Below are 13506 nucleotides of genomic sequence, written 5' to 3' on the forward strand. Positions count from 1 at the left end.
TCACTGGAAGGCATGGTGGTTGTGGTTGAGCTCGTAACTGTGCCAGTCGGAGTGGTAGATTCTGTGGAGCTCGAAGTTTCGGTGCTCGTGCTTTCACTGAAAGGCGTGGTTGTTGTGGTTGAGTCCGTAACTGTTCCAGTCGGAGTGGTAGATTCAGTGGAGCTCGAAGTTTCGACGCTCGTGCTTTCACTCAAAGGCGTAGTTGTTGTGGTTGAGCTCGTAACTGTGCCAGTCGGAGTGGTAGATTCTGTGGAGCTCGAAGTTTCGGTGCTCGTGCTTTCACTGAAAGGCGTAGTTGTTGTGGTTGAGCTCGTAACTGTGCCAGTGGGAGTGGTAGCTTCAGTCGTGCTCGAAGTTTCGGTACTTGTGCTTTCACTGGAAGGCATGGTGGTTGTGGTTGAGCTCGTAACTGTGCCAGTCGGAGTGGTAGATTCTGTGGAGCTCGAAGTTTCGGTGCTCGTGCTTTCACTGAAAGGCGTGGTTGTTGTGGTTGAGCCCGTAACTGTTCCAGTCGGAGTGGTAGATTCAGTGGAGCTCGAAGTTTCGACGCTCGTGCTTTCACTCAAAGGCGTAGTTGTTGTGGTTGAGCTCGTAACTGTGCCAGTGGGAGTGGTAGATTCAGTGGAGCTCGAAGTTTCGACGCTCGTGCTTTCACTCAAAAGCGTAGTTGTTGTGGTTGAGCTCGTAACTGTGCTAGTGGGAGTGGTAGATTCAGTGGAGCTCGAAGTTTCGACGCTCGTGCTTTCACTCAAAGGCGTAGTTGTTGTGGTTGAGCTCGTAACTGTGCCAGTCGGAGTGGTAGATTCAGTGGAGCTCGAAGTTTCGGTGCTCGTGCTTTCACTGAAAGGCGTAGTCGTTGTGGTTGAGCTCGTAACTGTGCCAGTCGGAGTGGTAGATTCAGTGGAGCTCGAAGTTTCGGCGCTCGTGCTTTCACTCAAAGGCGTAGTTGTTGTGGTTGAGCTCGTAACTGTGCCAGTCGGAGTGGTAGATTCAGTGGAGCTCGAAGTTTCGGTGCTCGTGCTTTCACTGAAAGGCGTAGTTGTTGTGGTTGAGCTCGTAACTGTGCCAGTGGGAGTGGTAGATTCAGTGGAGCTCGAAGTTTCGGCGCTCGTGCTTTCACTCAAAGGCGTAGTTGTTGTGGTTGAGCTCGTAACTGTGCCAGTCGGAGTGGTAGATTCAGTGGAGCTCGAAGTTTCGGTGCTCGTGCTTTCACTGAAAGGCGTAGTTGTTGTGGTTGAGCTCGTAACTGTGCCAGTGGGAGTGGTAGATTCAGTGGAGCTCGAAGTTTCGGCGCTCGTGCTTTCACTCAAAGGCGTAGTTGTTGTGGTTGAGCTCGTAACTGTGCCAGTCGGAGTGGTAGATTCAGTGGAGCTCGAAGTTTCGGCGCTCGTGCTTTCACTCAAAGGCGTAGTTGTTGTGGTTGAGCTCGTAACTGTGCCAGTCGGAGTGGTAGATTCAGTGGAGCTCGAAGTTTCGGTGCTCGTGCTTTCACTGAAAGGCGTAGTTGTTGTGGTTGAGCTCGTAACTGTGCCAGTGGGAGTGGTAGATTCAGTGGAGCTCGAAGTTTCGGTGCTCGTGCTTTCACTGAAAGGCGTAGTTGTTGTGGTTGAGCTCGTAACTGTGCCAGTGGGAGTGGAAGATTCAGTGGAGCTCGAAGTTGCGGCGCTCGTGCTTTCACTCAAAGGCGTAGTTGTTGTGGTTGAGCTCGTAACTGTGCCAGTCGGAGTGGTAGATTCAGTGGAGCTCGAAGTTTCGACGCTCGTGCTTTCACTCAAAGGCGTAGTTGTTGTGGTTGAGCTCGTAACTGTGCCAGTGGGAGTGGTAGCTTCAGTCGTGCTCGAAGTTTCGGTACTTGTGCTTTCACTGGAAGGCATGGTGGTTGTGGTTGAGCTCGTAACTGTGCCAGTCGGAGTGGTAGATTCTGTGGAGCTCGAAGTTTCGGTGCTTGTGCTTTCACTGGAAGGCATGGTGGTTGTGGTTGAGCTCGTAACTGTGCCAGTCGGAGTGGTAGATTCAGTGGAGCTCGAAGTTTCGACGCTCGTGCTTTCACTCAAAGGCGTAGTTGTTGTGGTTGAGCTCGTAACTGTGCCAGTGGGAGTGGTAGATTCAGTGGAGCTCGAAGTTTCGACGCTCGTGCTTTCACTCAAAGGCGTAGTTGTTGTGGTTGAGCTCGTAACTGTGCCAGTGGGAGTGGTAGATTCAGTGGAGCTCGAAGTTTCGACGCTCGTGCTTTCACTCAAAGGCGTAGTTGTTGTGGTTGAGCTCGTAACTGTGCCAGTCGGAGTGGTAGATTCAGTGGAGCTCGAAGTTTCGGTGCTCGTGCTTTCACTGAAAGGCGTAGTCGTTGTGGTTGAGCTCGTAACTGTGCCAGTGGAAGTGGTAGAATCAGTGGAGCTCGAAGTTTCGGCGCTCGTGCTTTCACTCAAAGGCGTAGTTGTTGTGGTTGAGCGCGTAACTGTGCCAGTCGGAGTGGTAGATTCAGTGGAGCTCGAAGCTTCGGTGCTCGTGCTTTCACTGAAAGGCGTAGTTGTTGTGGTTGAGCTCGTAACTGTGCCAGTGGGAGTGGTAGCTTCAGTCGTGCTCGAAGTTTCGGTGCTTGTGCTTTCACTGGAAGGCATGGTGGTTGTGGTTGAGCTCGTAACTGTGCCAGTCGGAGTGGTAGATTCAGTGGGGCTCGAAGTTTCGGCGCTCGTGCTTTCACTCAAAGGCGTAGTTGTTGTGGTTGAGCTCGTAACTGTGCCAGTCGGAGTGGTAGATTCAGGGGAGCTCGAAGTTTCGACGCTCGTGCTTTCACTGGAAGGCATGGTGGTTGTGGTTGAGCTCGTAACTGTGCCAGTGGGAGTGGTAGATTCAGTGGAGCTCGAAGTTTCGGTGCTCGTGCTTTCACTGAAAGGCGTAGTTGTTGTGGTTGAGCTCGTAACTGTGCCAGTGGGAGTGGTAGATTCAGTGGAGCTCGAAGTTTCGGCGCTCGTGCTTTCACTCAAAGGCGTAGTTGTTGTGGTTGAGCTCGTAACTGTGCCAGTCGGAGTGGTAGATTCAGTGGAGCTCGAAGTTTCGGTGCTCGTGCTTTCACTGAAAGGCGTAGTTGTTGTGGTTGAGCTCGTAACTGTGCCAGTGGGAGTGGTAGATTCAGTGGAGCTCGAAGTTTCGGCGCTCGTGCTTTCACTCAAAGGCGTAGTTGTTGTGGTTGAGCTCGTAACTGTGCCAGTCGGAGTGGTAGATTCAGTGGAGCTCGAAGTTTCGACGCTCGTGCTTTCACTCAAAAGCGTAGTTGTTGTGGTTGAGCTCGTAACTGTGCCAGTGGGAGTGGTAGCTTCAGTCGTGCTCGAAGTTTCGGTGTTTGTGCTTTCACTGGAAGGCATGGTGGTTGTGGTTGAGCTCGTAACTGTGCCAGTCGGAGTGGTAGATTCTGTGGAGCTCGAAGTTTCGGTGCTCGTGCTTTCACTGAAAGGCTTGGTTGTTGTGGTTGAGCCCGTAACTGTTCCAGTCGGAGTGGTAGATTCAGTGGAGCTCGAAGTTTCGACGCTCGTGCCTTCACTCAAAGGCGTAGTTGTTGTGGTTGAGCTCGTAACTGTGCCAGTCGGAGTGGTAGATTCTGTGGAGCTCGAAGTTTCGGTGCTTGTGCTTTCACTGGAAGGCATGGTGGTTGTGGTTGAGCTCGTAACTGTGCCAGTCGGAGTGGTAGATTCTGTGGAGCTCGAAGTTTCGGTGCACGTGCTTTCACTGAAAGGCGTGGTTGTTGTGGTTGAGCCCGTAACTGTTCCAGTCGGAGTGGTAGATTCAGTGGAGCTCGAAGTTTCGACGCTCGTGCTTTCACTCAAAGGCGTAGTTGTTGTGGTTGAGCTCGTAACTGTGCCAGTCGGAGTGGTAGATTCTGTGGAGCTCGAAGTTTCGGTGCTCGTGCTTTCACTGAAAGGCGTAGTTGTTGTGGTTGAGCTCGTAACTGTGCCAGTGGGAGTGGTAGATTCAGTGGAGCTCGAAGTTTCGACGCTCGTGCTTTCACTCAAAGGCGTAGTTGTTGTGGTTGAGATCGTAACTGTGCCAGTCGGAGTGGTAGATTCTGTGGAGCTCGAAGTTTCGGTGCTCGTGCTTTCACTGAAAGGCGTGGTTGTTGTGGTTGAGCTCGTAACTGTGCCAGTGGGAGTGGTAGAATCAGTGGTGCTCGAAGTTTCGGTGCTTGTGCTTTCACTGGAAGGCATGGTGGTTGTGGTTGAGCTCGTAACTGTGCCAGTCGGAGTGGTAGATCCTGTGGAGCTCGAAGTTTCGGTGCTCGTGCTTTCACTGAAAGGCGTAGTTGTTGTGGTTGAGCTCGTAACTGTGCCAGTGGGAGTGGTAGATTCAGTGGAGCTCGAAGTTTCGACGCTCGTGCTTTCACTCAAAGGCGTAGTTGTTGTGGTTGAGCTCGTAACTGTGGCAGTCGGAGTGGTAGATTCAGTGGAGCTCGAAGTTTCGGTGCTCGTGCTTTCACTGAAAGGCGTAGTTGTTGTGGTTGAGCTCGTAACTGTGCCAGTGGAAGTGGTAGAATCAGTGGAGCTCGAAGTTTCGGCGCTCGTGCTTTCACTCAAAGGCGTAGTTGTTGTGGTTGAGCTCGTAACTGTGCCAGTCGGAGTGGTAGATTCAGTGGAGCTCGAAGTTTCGGCGCTCGTGCTTTCACTCGAAGGCGTAGTTGTTGTGGTTGAGCTCGTAACTGTGCCAGTGGGAGTGGTAGCTTCAGTCGTGCTCGAAGTTTCGGTACCTGTGCTTTCACTGGAAGGCATGGTGGTTGTGGTTGAGCTCGTAACTGTGCCAGTCGGAGTGGTAGATTCTGTGGAGCTCGAAGTTTTGGTGCTCGTGCTTTCACTGAAAGGCGTGGTTGTTGTGGTTGAGCCCGTAACTGTTCCAGTCGGAGTGGTAGATTCAGTGGAGCTCGAAGTTTCGACGCTCGTGCTTTCACTCAAAGGCGTAGTTGTTGTGGTTGAGCTCGTAACTGTGCCAGTCGGAGTGGTAGATTCTGTGGAGCTCGAAGTTTCGGTGCTCGTGCTTTCACTGAAAGGCGTAGTTGTTGTGGTTGAGCTCGTAACTGTGCCAGTCGGAGTGGTAGATTCAGTGGAGCTCGAAGTTTCGGTGCTCGTGCTTTCACTGAAAGGCGTAGTTGTTGTGGTTGAGCTCGTAACTGTGCCAGTGGAAGTGGTAGAATCAGTGGAGCTCGAAGTTTCGGCGCTCGTGCTTTCACTCAAAGGCGTAGTTGTTGTGGTTGAGCTCGTAACTGTGCCAGTCGGAGTGGTAGATTCAGTGGAGCTCGAAGTTTCGACGCTCGTGCTTTCACTCAAAGGCGTAGTTGTTGTGGTTGAGCTCGTAACTGTGCCAGTCGGAGTGGTAGATTCAGTGGAGCTCGAAGTTTCGACGCTCGTGCTTTCACTCAAAGGCGTAGTTGTTGTGGTTGAGCTCGTAACTGTGCCAGTGGAAGTGGTAGAATCAGTGGAGCTCGAAGTTTCGGCGCTCGTGCTTTCACTCAAAGGCGTAGTTGTTGTGGTTGAGCTCGTAACTGTGCCAGTCGGAGTGGTAGATTCAGTGGAGCTCGAAGTTTCGACGCTCGTGCTTTCACTCAAAGGCGTAGTTGTTGTGGTTGAGCTCGTAACTGTGCCAGTCGGAGTGGTAGATTCAGTGGAGCTCGAAGTTTCGGTGCTCGTGCTTTCACTGAAAGGCGTAGTTGTTGTGGTTGAGCTCGTAACTGTGCCAGTGGAAGTGGTAGAATCAGTGGAGCTCGAAGTTTCGGCGCTCGTGCTTTCACTCAAAGGCGTAGTTGTTGTGGTTGAGCTCGTAACTGTGCCAGTCGGTGTGGTAGATTCAGTGGAGCTCGAAGCTTCGGTGCTGGTGCTTTCACTGAAAGGCGTAGTTGTTGTGGTTGAGCCCGTAACTGTTCCAGTCGGAGTGGTAGATTCAGTGGAGCTCGAAGTTTCGACGCTCGTGCTTTCACTCAAAGGCGTAGTTGTTGTGGTTGAGCTCGTAACTGTGCCAGTCGGAGTGGTAGATTCTGTGGAGCTCGAAGTTTCGGTGCTCGTGCTTTCACTGAAAGGCGTAGTTGTTGTGGTTGAGCTCGTAACTGTGCCAGTGGGAGTGGTAGCTTCAGTCGTGCTCGAAGTTTCGGTGCTTGTGCTTTCACTGGAAGGCATGGTGGTTGTGGTTGAGCTCGTAACTGTGCCAGTGGGAGTGGTAGATTCAGTGGAGCTCGAAGTTTCGGCGCTCGTGCTTTCACTGAAAGGCGTAGTTGTTGTGGTTGAGATCGTAACTGTGCCAGTGGGAGTGGTAGATTCAGTGGAGCTCGAAGTTTCGGTGCTCGTGCTTTCACTGAAAGGCGTAGTTGTTGTGGTTGAGCTCGTAACTGTGCCAGTGGGAGTGGTAGCTTCAGTCGTGCTCGAAGTTTCGGTGCTTGTGCTTTCACTGGAAGGCATGGTGGTTGTGGTTGAGCTCGTAACTGTGCCAGTGGGAGTGGTAGATTCAGTGGAGCTCGAAGTTTCGGTGCTCGTGCTTTCACTGAAAGGCGTAGTTGTGGTTGAGCTCGTAACTGTGCCAGTGGGAGTGGTAGCTTCAGTCGTGCTCGAAGTTTCGGTGCTTGTGCTTTCACTGGAAGGCATGGTGGTTGTGGTTGAGCTCGTAACTGTTCCAGTCGGAGTGGTAGATTCAGTGGAGCTCGAAGTTTCGGTGCTCGTGCTTTCACTGAAAGGCGTAGTTGTTGTGGTTGAGCTCGTAACTGTGCCAGTGGGAGTGGTAGCTTCAGTCGTGCTCGAAGTTTCGGTGCTTGTGCTTTCACTGGAAGGCATGGTGGTTGTGGTTGAGCTCGTAACTGTGCCAGTGGGAGTGGTAGATCCTGTGGAGCTCGAAGTTTCGGTGCTCGTGCTTTCACTGAAAGGCGTAGTTGTTGTGGTTGAGCTCGTAACTGTGCCAGTGGGAGTGGTAGATTCAGTGGAGCTCGAAGTTTCGACGCTCGTGCTTTCACTCAAAGGCGTAGTTGTTGTGGTTGAGCTCGTAACTGTGGCAGTCGGAGTGGTAGATTCAGTGGAGCTCGAAGTTTCGGTGCTCGTGCTTTCACTGAAAGGCGTAGTTGTTGTGGTTGAGCTCGTAACTGTGCCAGTGGAAGTGGTAGAATCAGTGGAGCTCGAAGTTTCGGCGCTCGTGCTTTCACTCAAAGGCGTAGTTGTTGTGGTTGAGCTCGTAACTGTGCCAGTCGGAGTGGTAGATTCAGTGGAGCTCGAAGTTTCGGCGCTCGTGCTTTCACTCGAAGGCGTAGTTGTTGTGGTTGAGCTCGTAACTGTGCCAGTGGGAGTGGTAGCTTCAGTCGTGCTCGAAGTTTCGGTACCTGTGCTTTCACTGGAAGGCATGGTGGTTGTGGTTGAGCTCGTAACTGTGCCAGTCGGAGTGGTAGATTCTGTGGAGCTCGAAGTTTTGGTGCTCGTGCTTTCACTGAAAGGCGTGGTTGTTGTGGTTGAGCCCGTAACTGTTCCAGTCGGAGTGGTAGATTCAGTGGAGCTCGAAGTTTCGACGCTCGTGCTTTCACTCAAAGGCGTAGTTGTTGTGGTTGAGCTCGTAACTGTGCCAGTCGGAGTGGTAGATTCTGTGGAGCTCGAAGTTTCGGTGCTCGTGCTTTCACTGAAAGGCGTAGTTGTTGTGGTTGAGCTCGTAACTGTGCCAGTCGGAGTGGTAGATTCAGTGGAGCTCGAAGTTTCGGTGCTCGTGCTTTCACTGAAAGGCGTAGTTGTTGTGGTTGAGCTCGTAACTGTGCCAGTGGAAGTGGTAGAATCAGTGGAGCTCGAAGTTTCGGCGCTCGTGCTTTCACTCAAAGGCGTAGTTGTTGTGGTTGAGCTCGTAACTGTGCCAGTCGGAGTGGTAGATTCAGTGGAGCTCGAAGTTTCGACGCTCGTGCTTTCACTCAAAGGCGTAGTTGTTGTGGTTGAGCTCGTAACTGTGCCAGTCGGAGTGGTAGATTCAGTGGAGCTCGAAGTTTCGACGCTCGTGCTTTCACTCAAAGGCGTAGTTGTTGTGGTTGAGCTCGTAACTGTGCCAGTGGAAGTGGTAGAATCAGTGGAGCTCGAAGTTTCGGCGCTCGTGCTTTCACTCAAAGGCGTAGTTGTTGTGGTTGAGCTCGTAACTGTGCCAGTCGGAGTGGTAGATTCAGTGGAGCTCGAAGTTTCGACGCTCGTGCTTTCACTCAAAGGCGTAGTTGTTGTGGTTGAGCTCGTAACTGTGCCAGTCGGAGTGGTAGATTCAGTGGAGCTCGAAGTTTCGGTGCTCGTGCTTTCACTGAAAGGCGTAGTTGTTGTGGTTGAGCTCGTAACTGTGCCAGTGGAAGTGGTAGAATCAGTGGAGCTCGAAGTTTCGGCGCTCGTGCTTTCACTCAAAGGCGTAGTTGTTGTGGTTGAGCTCGTAACTGTGCCAGTCGGTGTGGTAGATTCAGTGGAGCTCGAAGCTTCGGTGCTGGTGCTTTCACTGAAAGGCGTAGTTGTTGTGGTTGAGCTCGTAACTGTGCCAGTGGAAGTGGTAGAATCAGTGGAGCTCGAAGTTTCGGCGCTCGTGCTTTCACTCAAAGGCGTAGTTGTTGTGGTTGAGCTCGTAACTGTGCCAGTCGGAGTGGTAGATTCAGTGGAGCTCGAAGTTTCGACGCTCGTGCTTTCACTCAAAGGCGTAGTTGTTGTGGTTGAGCTCGTAACTGTGCCAGTCGGAGTGGTAGATTCAGTGGAGCTCGAAGTTTCGACGCTCGTGCTTTCACTCAAAGGCGTAGTTGTTGTGGTTGAGCTCGTAACTGTGCCAGTGGAAGTGGTAGAATCAGTGGAGCTCGAAGTTTCGGCGCTCGTGCTTTCACTCAAAGGCGTAGTTGTTGTGGTTGAGCTCGTAACTGTGCCAGTCGGAGTGGTAGATTCAGTGGAGCTCGAAGTTTCGACGCTCGTGCTTTCACTCAAAGGCGTAGTTGTTGTGGTTGAGCTCGTAACTGTGCCAGTCGGAGTGGTAGATTCAGTGGAGCTCGAAGTTTCGACGCTCGTGCTTTCACTCAAAGGCGTAGTTGTTGTGGTTGAGCTCGTAACTGTGCCAGTGGAAGTGGTAGAATCAGTGGAGCTCGAAGTTTCGGCGCTCGTGCTTTCACTCAAAGGCGTAGTTGTTGTGGTTGAGCTCGTAACTGTGCCAGTCGGAGTGGTAGATTCAGTGGAGCTCGAAGTTTCGACGCTCGTGCTTTCACTCAAAGGCGTAGTTGTTGTGGTTGAGCTCGTAACTGTGCCAGTCGGAGTGGTAGATTCAGTGGAGCTCGAAGTTTCGGTGCTCGTGCTTTCACTGAAAGGCGTAGTTGTTGTGGTTGAGCTCGTAACTGTGCCAGTGGAAGTGGTAGAATCAGTGGAGCTCGAAGTTTCGGCGCTCGTGCTTTCACTCAAAGGCGTAGTTGTTGTGGTTGAGCTCGTAACTGTGGCAGTCGGAGTGGTAGATTCAGTGGAGCTCGAAGTTTCGGTGCTCGTGCTTTCACTGAAAGGCGTAGTTGTTGTGGTTGAGCTCGTAACTGTGCCAGTGGAAGTGGTAGAATCAGTGGAGCTCGAAGTTTCGGCGCTCGTGCTTTCACTCAAAGGCGTAGTTGTTGTGGTTGAGCTCGTAACTGTGCCAGTCGGAGTGGTAGATTCAGTGGAGCTCGAAGTTTCGGCGCTCGTGCTTTCACTCGAAGGCGTAGTTGTTGTGGTTGAGCTCGTAACTGTGCCAGTGGGAGTGGTAGCTTCAGTCGTGCTCGAAGTTTCGGTACCTGTGCTTTCACTGGAAGGCATGGTGGTTGTGGTTGAGCTCGTAACTGTGCCAGTCGGAGTGGTAGATTCTGTGGAGCTCGAAGTTTTGGTGCTCGTGCTTTCACTGAAAGGCGTGGTTGTTGTGGTTGAGCCCGTAACTGTTCCAGTCGGAGTGGTAGATTCAGTGGAGCTCGAAGTTTCGACGCTCGTGCTTTCACTCAAAGGCGTAGTTGTTGTGGTTGAGCTCGTAACTGTGCCAGTCGGAGTGGTAGATTCTGTGGAGCTCGAAGTTTCGGTGCTCGTGCTTTCACTGAAAGGCGTAGTTGTTGTGGTTGAGCTCGTAACTGTGCCAGTCGGAGTGGTAGATTCAGTGGAGCTCGAAGTTTCGGTGCTCGTGCTTTCACTGAAAGGCGTAGTTGTTGTGGTTGAGCTCGTAACTGTGCCAGTGGAAGTGGTAGAATCAGTGGAGCTCGAAGTTTCGGCGCTCGTGCTTTCACTCAAAGGCGTAGTTGTTGTGGTTGAGCTCGTAACTGTGCCAGTCGGAGTGGTAGATTCAGTGGAGCTCGAAGTTTCGACGCTCGTGCTTTCACTCAAAGGCGTAGTTGTTGTGGTTGAGCTCGTAACTGTGCCAGTCGGAGTGGTAGATTCAGTGGAGCTCGAAGTTTCGACGCTCGTGCTTTCACTCAAAGGCGTAGTTGTTGTGGTTGAGCTCGTAACTGTGCCAGTGGAAGTGGTAGAATCAGTGGAGCTCGAAGTTTCGGCGCTCGTGCTTTCACTCAAAGGCGTAGTTGTTGTGGTTGAGCTCGTAACTGTGCCAGTCGGAGTGGTAGATTCAGTGGAGCTCGAAGTTTCGACGCTCGTGCTTTCACTCAAAGGCGTAGTTGTTGTGGTTGAGCTCGTAACTGTGCCAGTCGGAGTGGTAGATTCAGTGGAGCTCGAAGTTTCGGTGCTCGTGCTTTCACTGAAAGGCGTAGTTGTTGTGGTTGAGCTCGTAACTGTGCCAGTGGAAGTGGTAGAATCAGTGGAGCTCGAAGTTTCGGCGCTCGTGCTTTCACTCAAAGGCGTAGTTGTTGTGGTTGAGCTCGTAACTGTGCCAGTCGGTGTGGTAGATTCAGTGGAGCTCGAAGCTTCGGTGCTGGTGCTTTCACTGAAAGGCGTAGTTGTTGTGGTTGAGCCCGTAACTGTTCCAGTCGGAGTGGTAGATTCAGTGGAGCTCGAAGTTTCGACGCTCGTGCTTTCACTCAAAGGCGTAGTTGTTGTGGTTGAGCTCGTAACTGTGCCAGTCGGAGTGGTAGATTCTGTGGAGCTCGAAGTTTCGGTGCTCGTGCTTTCACTGAAAGGCGTAGTTGTTGTGGTTGAGCTCGTAACTGTGCCAGTGGGAGTGGTAGCTTCAGTCGTGCTCGAAGTTTCGGTGCTTGTGCTTTCACTGGAAGGCATGGTGGTTGTGGTTGAGCTCGTAACTGTGCCAGTGGGAGTGGTAGATTCAGTGGAGCTCGAAGTTTCGGCGCTCGTGCTTTCACTGAAAGGCGTAGTTGTTGTGGTTGAGATCGTAACTGTGCCAGTGGGAGTGGTAGATTCAGTGGAGCTCGAAGTTTCGGTGCTCGTGCTTTCACTGAAAGGCGTAGTTGTTGTGGTTGAGCTCGTAACTGTGCCAGTGGGAGTGGTAGCTTCAGTCGTGCTCGAAGTTTCGGTGCTTGTGCTTTCACTGGAAGGCATGGTGGTTGTGGTTGAGCTCGTAACTGTGCCAGTGGGAGTGGTAGATTCAGTGGAGCTCGAAGTTTCGGTGCTCGTGCTTTCACTGAAAGGCGTAGTTGTTGTGGTTGAGCTCGTAACTGTGCCAGTGGAAGTGGTAGAATCAGTGGAGCTCGAAGTTTCGGCGCTCGTGCTTTCACTCAAAGGCGTAGTTGTTGTGGTTGAGCTCGTAACTGTGCCAGTCGGAGTGGTAGATTCAGTGGAGCTCGAAGTTTCGACGCTCGTGCTTTCACTCAAAGGCGTAGTTGTTGTGGTTGAGCTCGTAACTGTGCCAGTCGGAGTGGTAGATTCAGTGGAGCTCGAAGTTTCGACGCTCGTGCTTTCACTCAAAGGCGTAGTTGTTGTGGTTGAGCTCGTAACTGTGCCAGTGGAAGTGGTAGAATCAGTGGAGCTCGAAGTTTCGGCGCTCGTGCTTTCACTCAAAGGCGTAGTTGTTGTGGTTGAGCTCGTAACTGTGCCAGTCGGAGTGGTAGATTCAGTGGAGCTCGAAGTTTCGACGCTCGTGCTTTCACTCAAAGGCGTAGTTGTTGTGGTTGAGCTCGTAACTGTGCCAGTCGGAGTGGTAGATTCAGTGGAGCTCGAAGTTTCGACGCTCGTGCTTTCACTCAAAGGCGTAGTTGTTGTGGTTGAGCTCGTAACTGTGCCAGTGGAAGTGGTAGAATCAGTGGAGCTCGAAGTTTCGGCGCTCGTGCTTTCACTCAAAGGCGTAGTTGTTGTGGTTGAGCTCGTAACTGTGCCAGTCGGAGTGGTAGATTCAGTGGAGCTCGAAGTTTCGACGCTCGTGCTTTCACTCAAAGGCGTAGTTGTTGTGGTTGAGCTCGTAACTGTGCCAGTCGGAGTGGTAGATTCAGTGGAGCTCGAAGTTTCGACGCTCGTGCTTTCACTCAAAGGCGTAGTTGTTGTGGTTGAGCTCGTAACTGTGCCAGTGGAAGTGGTAGAATCAGTGGAGCTCGAAGTTTCGGCGCTCGTGCTTTCACTCAAAGGCGTAGTTGTTGTGGTTGAGCTCGTAACTGTGCCAGTCGGAGTGGTAGATTCAGTGGAGCTCGAAGTTTCGACGCTCGTGCTTTCACTCAAAGGCGTAGTTGTTGTGGTTGAGCTCGTAACTGTGCCAGTCGGAGTGGTAGATTCAGTGGAGCTCGAAGTTTCGGTGCTCGTGCTTTCACTGAAAGGCGTAGTTGTTGTGGTTGAGCTCGTAACTGTGCCAGTGGAAGTGGTAGAATCAGTGGAGCTCGAAGTTTCGGCGCTCGTGCTTTCACTCAAAGGCGTAGTTGTTGTGGTTGAGCTCGTAACTGTGGCAGTCGGAGTGGTAGATTCAGTGGAGCTCGAAGTTTCGGTGCTCGTGCTTTCACTGAAAGGCGTAGTTGTTGTGGTTGAGCTCGTAACTGTGCCAGTGGAAGTGGTAGAATCAGTGGAGCTCGAAGTTTCGGCGCTCGTGCTTTCACTCAAAGGCGTAGTTGTTGTGGTTGAGCTCGTAACTGTGCCAGTCGGAGTGGTAGATTCAGTGGAGCTCGAAGTTTCGGCGCTCGTGCTTTCACTCGAAGGCGTAGTTGTTGTGGTTGAGCTCGTAACTGTGCCAGTGGGAGTGGTAGCTTCAGTCGTGCTCGAAGTTTCGGTACCTGTGCTTTCACTGGAAGGCATGGTGGTTGTGGTTGAGCTCGTAACTGTGCCAGTCGGAGTGGTAGATTCTGTGGAGCTCGAAGTTTTGGTGCTCGTGCTTTCACTGAAAGGCGTGGTTGTTGTGGTTGAGCCCGTAACTGTTCCAGTCGGAGTGGTAGATTCAGTGGAGCTCGAAGTTTCGACGCTCGTGCTTTCACTCAAAGGCGTAGTTGTTGTGGTTGAGCTCGTAACTGTGCCAGTCGGAGTGGTAGATTCTGTGGAGCTCGAAGTTTCGGTGCTCGTGCTTTCACTGAAAGGCGTAGTTGTTGTGGTTGAGCTCGTAACTGTGCCAGTCGGAGTGGTAGATTCAGTGGAGCTCGAAGTTTCGGTGCTCGTGCTTTCACTGAAAGGCGTAGTTGTTGTG

Source organism: Tenebrio molitor, chromosome 6, assembly GCF_963966145.1.
Source record: "Tenebrio molitor chromosome 6, icTenMoli1.1, whole genome shotgun sequence".
NCBI classification, from domain to species: domain Eukaryota; kingdom Metazoa; phylum Arthropoda; class Insecta; order Coleoptera; family Tenebrionidae; genus Tenebrio; species Tenebrio molitor.